The following is a 7,873-nucleotide window of genomic DNA, read 5'->3' as shown; positions in this document are numbered from 1 at the left end:
AGCCCAGGACCAGATGGCTTCACAGGCGAATTCTATCAAACATTTAGGGAAGAGCTAACACCCATCCTTCTCAAACTCTTCCAAACAATTTCAGAGGAAGGAACACTCCCAAACTCATTCTACAAGGCCACCATCACCTTGATACCAAAACCAGGCAAGGATGTCACAAAGAAAGAAAACTACAGGCCAATATCACGGATGAACATAGATGCAAAAATCCTCAACAAAATACTAGCAAACAGAATCCAACAGCACATTAAAAGGATCATACACCATGATCAAGTGGGGTTTATTCCAGGAATGCAAGGATTCTTCAATATACGCAAATCAATCAATGTGATACACCATATTAACAAGTTGAAGGAGAAAAACCACATGATCATGTCAATAGATGCAGAGCAAGCTTTTGACAAAATTCAACACCCATTTATGATAAAAAAAACCCTGCAGAAAGTAGTTATAGAGGGAACTTTCCTCAACATAATAAAGGCCATATATGACAAACCCACAGCCAACATTGTCCTCAATGGTGAAAAACTGAAACCATTTCCACTAAGATCAGGAACAAGACAAGGCTGCCCACTCTCACCACTCTTATTCAACCTAGTTTTGGAAGTTTTAGCCACAGCAATCAGAGAAGAAAAGGAAATAAAAGGAATCCAAATTGGAAAAGAAAAAGTAAAGCTGTCACTGTTTGCAGATGACATGATACTATACATAGAGAATCCTAAAGATGCTACCAGCAAACTACTAGAGCTAATCAATGAATTTGGTAAAGTAGCAGGATACAAAATTAATGCACAGAAATCTCTGGCATTCCTGTACACTAATGATGAAAAATCTGAAAATGAAATCAAGAAAACACTCCCATTTACCATTGCAACAAAAAGAATAAAATATCTAGGAATAAACCTACCTAAGGAGACAAAAGACCTGTATGCAGAAAATTATAAGACACTGATGAAAGAAAGTAAAGATGATACAAATAGAGGGAGAGATATACCATGCTCCTGGATTGGAAGAATCAATATTGTGAAAATGACTCTACTACCCAAAGCAATCTACAGATTCAATGCAATCCCTATCAAACTGCCACTGGCATTTTTCACAGAACTAGAACAAAAAATTTCACAATTTGTATGGAAACACAAAAGACCCCGAATAGCCAAAGCAATCTTGAGAACGAAAAACGGAGCTGGAGGAATCAGGCTCCCTGACTTCAGACGATACTACAAAGCTACAGTAATCAAGACAGTGTGGTACTGGCACAAAAACAGAAAGATAGATCAATGGAACAGGATAGAAAGCCCAGAGATAAACCCACGCACATATGGTCAACTTATCTTTGATAAAGGAGGCAGGAATGTACAGTGGAGAAAGGACAGCCTCTTCAATAAGTGGTGCTGGGAAAACTGGACAGGGACATGTAAAAGTATGAGATTAGATCATTCCCTAACACCATACACAAAAATAAGCTCAAAATGGATTAAAGACCTAAATGTAAGGCCAGAAACTATCAAACTCTTAGAGGAAAACATAGGCAGAACACTCTATGACATAAATCACAGCAAGATCCTTTTGGACCCACCTCCTAGAGAAATGGAAATAAAAACAAAGATAAACAAATGGGACCTAATGAAACTTCAAAGCTTTTGCACAGCAAAGGAAACCATAAACAAGACCAAAAGACAACCCTCAGAATGGGAGAAAATATTTGCAAATGAAGCAAAGGATTAATCTCCAAAATTTATAAACAGCTCATGCAGCTCAATAGCAAAAAAACAAACAACCCAATCCAAAAATGGGCAGAAGACTTAAATAGGCATTTCTCCAAAGAAGATATACAGACTGCCAACAAACACATGAAAGAATGCTCAACACCATTAATCATTAGAGAAATGCAAATCAAAACTACAATGAGATATCATCTCACACCAGTCAGAATGGCCAACATCAAGAAATCTAGAAACAATAAATGCTGGAGAGGGTGTGGAGAAAAGGGAACACTCTTGCACTGCTGGTGGGAATGTGAATTGGTACAGCCACTATGGAGAACAGTATGGAGGTTCCTTAAAAAACTAAAAATAGAACTACCATATGACCCAGCAATCCCACTACTAGGCATATACCCTGAGAAAACCATAATTCAAAAAGAGACATGTACCAAAATGTTCATTGCAGCTCTATTCACAATAGCCCGGAGCTGGAAACAATCTAAGTGTCCATCATCGGATGAATGGATAAAGAAGATGTGGCACATATATACAATGGAATATTACTCAGCCGTAAAAAGAAACAAAACTGAGCTCTTTGTAATGAGGTGGATAGACCTAGAGTCTGTCATACAGAGTGAAGTAAGTCAGAAAGAGAAAGACAAATACCGTATGCTAACACATATATATGGAATTAAAAAAAAATGTCATGAAGAACCTTGGGGTAAAACGGGAATAAAGACACAGACCTACTTGAGAATGGACTTGAGGATATGGGGAGGGGGAAGGGTAAGCTGTGACAAAGCGAAAGAGAGGCATGGACATATATACACTACCAAACGTAAGGTAGATAGATAGTGGGAAGCAGCCGCAGAGCACAGGGAGATCAGCTTGGTGCTTTGTGACCGCCTGGAGGGGTAGGATGAGGAGGGTAGGAGGGAGGGAGATGCATGAGGGAAGGGATGTGGGAACAGATGTATATGTATGACTGATTCACTTTGTTATAAAGCAGAAACTAATAAAAAAAAGAAAAGAAAAGAAAAAAAAAGAATATAACTACCATATGATTCAGCAGTCTTACTTCTGTGTATATATCCAAAGAAAATGAAATCAGTATCTTGAAGAAATATCTGTACTCCCATGTTCTTACAGTATTATTCACAATAACCAAGATATGGAAACAACCTAAACGTCCATCGGTGGATAACAAAAATGTGGTATACATATACAATGCAACAATTCAGCCATAAAAAGAAAATCCTGCCATTTGCAACAACATGAACGAAGCTAGAGGACATTACGCTAAGTGAAATAAACCAGACAAAGAAAGACAAATACTGTATGATCTCATCTGCGTGTGAAATCTAAAAAAGCCAAACTCATAGAAATATACAACAGTGATCAGCAGGGGCTAGAGACTGGAGGAAATGGGAGGACATTGGTCAAAGGGTACAAACTTTCAGTTATAAGATGAATAAGTTCTGGAGGTCTAATGTACATCATGGAGACCAAATGTACAGCATGGAGACCACAGTTTATACTGTATTGTACACTTGAAATTTGCTAAGAGAGTAGATCTTAGGTGTTCTCACCACAAAAAAAGAAGGTAAATAGGATAGGTTAATTAGCTTGATTGGGGAATCATTTCACAATGTATACATATATTAAACATCAAATTGAACACCTTAAATATATATAACATTTATTTTTCAATCATACATCATTAACACTGGAGAAAAAAAAAACCTGTGGGCTTTATCCTTAGAACAATGGAACCCCTTAGAGGGTTTTAAGCAGTGGTGTGATGTGGATTAGAATTGCATTTTGTTATGACGATGAGGCTGGGGTATGGGAAAAGAATTTGAGAACAAGTTAGGATAGAAGCAGAAGACCAAATGGGAGGCTACAACAGAGTGTAGTGAAGAGGTGATGACGACACAGATCCCCAAAGCAGCCATGGGATAAAAAGAAGATGTTAACATTGACAAGTTTTTATGAGGTTGAATCAGTAAAGGATTATTGAAAGGTATTTGACCAAGTTTAATGTGAAATTGCCAAGAGACATAATGTGATGCACGTTTATCCTTGTTTCACAATTCTTGGAGTAAGGTAGCCCCAACAAATGAGTCATCAATTGCAGTTCACCTTTGTAAACAAAGAGTTTGAAGATATTTAGACTGAATATGAACATACCTTGCCCATTTTATCAATAAAAACAGTCCATGCTTCTAAAATTCAAGATGATGAAGTAAAAAAGAAAAGTATTACTCTCCCTCAAGTGCAAAACCAAATCTCACTTAAATAGGGATTTATGACTTTTTTTTTTCTCCCATTGGAAAGGAGTAGCTTTTGAAAATTTGATTTTGGTCAGCTAAAAATGACATTGCCAAAGACTTCCAAACATGTTTCTCCTTGGGGAAAAAAATTTAAAAAAAAACAAATAAGTGACTTACTGAAGAGATGTAAAATGTATTTTACAACCCATTCTCTCACCCAGTGTCAACACTGTTGATTTGGGGGGACAAAGTAGACCCTAAATGTGCCATAGAGAGAGCAGAATTTATAATGCCCTAAGTCTTTGATACCTAAAGGAGTTTGAAAATGAGAATGCACTGCACTTTTAAAAGCAAAGGCAGAGTACTTAAATGCCACGTTTTCAATAGCACCCAGAGGTTCTGAGAATTAACCACTTCCAAAAATATATTATGTGTTTTCTGAAGGAAAATTAAAACACAAATCAGAATTGTTGGGGAAAACATTAGTGCCCTCCAGCTGCTGAGGGGGTCGCACATATGTGCTGTGTTCACAGTCCCTGCAGGCCTAAGGCCAGTAACCCAGAAACATTTCAGCACAAGCCAGCATACAAGGGGAAGGCCAGAGGGTCATCTCCCTGGAGGGTTATCAAAATCTCCTCCCTTCAAGCCCTCTCTCTCTAGCAGCTCCCTCACTCCCTGCCTACACAGAGAGGTTAGAGATTTTTCTGTTTCTCTGAAAGCTCAGTTCTCCCTTTCCTCTCATACTTACCAACATGGCAGCTTTGTTGTTAGTTACCAGGCTGCCTGTCATACACCAAAGACTGTGTTGGGAGTGAGTGTGATTTAGTTCAAACGTAGAGTAAGTAAACACATGGCCTTTTGTAAATAATTTAAATTCCCAAGTTGACTAGAGAAAGAGCCAGGTATATACCCTCTTTGGAGTTGTATAATACACAGTAATATAATTGCTGTGTAATACACATTACAATAAATTATCATCAGAGTATAATGTTGATGTAAGCAACTTCTGATTCTCTCTACCCTTTGCCATCACTATTATATAATTTTACCCTCAAATTTAGTATTTACAGATCCATCCATTCAGCTAACATATACTGGAGCCATACTATGTACAAGACACTGTACTGGATTCAGTGAGAAAATTCAAGATGAATAAGACCCAAACTTTTAATAAAGGAGCTTACAGTATAGTGTAGAGGCTAAATCCCTTGACTTCTGGAGGGAAAACAATCTGAGTTTAAATATCAAGTCTGGTTGTTAAGCTTCGGCAAGCTTAGTAATCTATCTGAACTCTGGTTTCCTTGTCTGTAAAATGAAGATAATAATAAAATATGTCATGTAGGGTAGGCATGACGAGGAAGAGACTTGGCGCCACAGAGCCCAGCACAGAGAATGGACAAGTCAAATCGATCTGCCATCAGGACCACCAGTTCAGTAAGAGCCAAGAGTAGTCTGGAAATGTTGTTTGGGATAAGAGTATGTATGGCCTTGAATGTCAGGCAAAGAAATGTGGACTTCTAGGGTATCCCCAGAAGTTTTTTTTGTGTGGGAATAGAGACGTGGATAAACCTATACTTCAAATGTATAACTTCATATGCACTGTGACAAAGGAACTGGAAAGAGGCCAGAAGCAAAGAAGTCAGTTAAAGGGCAAATAAAGAGCAAAAGCACAGGCCAGACCACAATGGATACCCTCAATGTAATCATGAAAAAAGTGAGATAAACCCAAATGAAGAGACAGTCTACAAAATAATTGGCTTATACTCTTCAAAAGTGTCAAGGTAATAAAAGATAAGGCAAGATTCAGGAAGTGTCACAGATTATTGAGAATCAAGGATTCATGACAACTAAATGCAATGTGGATCCTGGAACAGATCAAGGACATTCATGGGAAAACTAGTGAAATTCAAATAGAGACTACAGTTCAGTTAATAATGTTGTACTGATGTTAATTTTGATAAATGTGTCATGGTTAGGCAAGATGTCAATGTTAGGGAAGCTGAGTGAAGGGATAAGAACTTTCTGTATTATTTACATAACTTTTTTCAAATAAAAAAGTGGGGGTTTTTTGTTGTTGTTTTTTTTTTAAAGACTAGGCAAGAGAAGATAAGGATTTGAACCCAGGTAGGGGTTCTGAGAACTGGGAGAACAGGAAGCAGAACTGGTAAGAGTTGGATACTGACTAGGGTTGGTAGGGTGATGGAGGAATCACTGAAAATCTGATTCAAGCCTCAGTGACTGAGAAATTAGCAGAGTTATTACCTTAAGGAAGTCCTGGGAAGAAACAGGTTTTAAAGGAGGGGTAATGAGTTCTATCTTGCACATGTTGAGTTGTAGATGTTGAGAGGTTTATTGTAGATGTTGATAGGAAATGATATGAAAGACAAGGTGGAAAGGTGGGGTTAGAGTTATAGACTTGGTCTATATACATCCAATACACAGGTAATAGTTGGAAATATGGGAGTGAATACACTTACCAAAGGAGCAGGGAAAAGGATGAAGACTGACACTTTTTATTTTTAGGAAATATCCACATTTAAGAGGAAGAGGAAAAAGAGAGGAACCACATTAGAGCTCCATTTCTTTCATTAGGAGAAAGCTAATTTCTAAAAATGTAATAGATTTGGAGTAAAATGAGGTTTTGGAAGACATCAGTTTGTACCTCCATAATAGAGGTAATTAGTGATAGGAATTAAACAAGAAGAAAAGAGAAAAGCAAGGATCATATGCAAGTGCTTTCAAATAAACAGACAAACTTAAAGACCTATGTTAACGAATTGATCCAGCTTGGGATTTGAAATCTCAGTAGCATGTTTTTTTTGTTGTTGTTATGGATATTTTTTTTATTAGTTTCTGTTTTATAACAAAGTGAATCAGTCATACATATACATCTGTTCCCACATCCCTTCCCTCTTGCGTCTCCCTCCCTCCCACCCTCCTTATCCCACCCCTCCAGGCGGTCACAAAGCACCAAGCTGATCTCCCTGTGCTCTGCGGCTGCTTCCCACTATCTATCTACCTTACGTTTGGTAGTGTATATATGTCCATGCCTCTCTTTCGCTTTGTCACAGCTTACCCTTCCCCCTCCCCATATCCTCAAGTCCATTCTCAGTAGGTCTGTGTCTTTATTCCTGTTTTACCCCTAGGTTCTTCATGACATTTTTTTTTCTTAATGTTTTAAAAGAATTTATCTGTGCTTTTTACCATTAACCTTAAAAGGTAAAGCCCTATCTCCCCAAACATCCTTGTTTCCTGTAGAATTCCACTAACCATTTAGAAGAATAAGAGACTGCAAAATGAGATGAGCTCAGATAGTCTGATAGTCATGCATTTTAGGAAAATCTGCTCAAGAATAGTAAGATGTTTTAAGTTTTCCTAAGAGTTCCCCCCACACATATTTTAAACATGTTTGCCCACATTTAAGCCTCACAAATCATAAGTTTATACTTCAGTGAGCCTGTTTTGCAAACAAGTGGCCTCCAATTTTCCAGCTTCCTGAGGTAGCTGGAGAGTAGCCTCTCTATAAACCCTTCCTTTTTGGAGAGTTGCTCCTCCTCCAATTTTAAGTGGTTCTTAAGGCTCTTGTCATGTTCCCTTAGCCCTTGACCCCTGGGCCTCAGTGTGGTCAGCCAGAGCTCTTCTTTGGGATTTAAAACGGCAACTGAGTAAGTTATTTAGACTCTGTGGCGATGAAAGCTGAGAGCTGCAAGGCGTGAAACTTGGAAACTTTTAGCAGCCATGTTCTCTGCAAGTCTGTACTTAAAAATAATAATAAAGCCAAAATACAGATTAAAGCTGGCATGTGAAATGACCCAAAGGTGTTCTGATGTCATGTGATTACCCAGTTCCAGCTGTTGCTGAAGCACAAAAGTATCACTGCCCCCT

Source organism: Mesoplodon densirostris, chromosome 3 (genome assembly GCF_025265405.1).
Source record: "Mesoplodon densirostris isolate mMesDen1 chromosome 3, mMesDen1 primary haplotype, whole genome shotgun sequence".
Taxonomy (NCBI): domain Eukaryota; kingdom Metazoa; phylum Chordata; class Mammalia; order Artiodactyla; family Ziphiidae; genus Mesoplodon; species Mesoplodon densirostris.
This window is presented reverse-complemented; position numbering follows the sequence as displayed.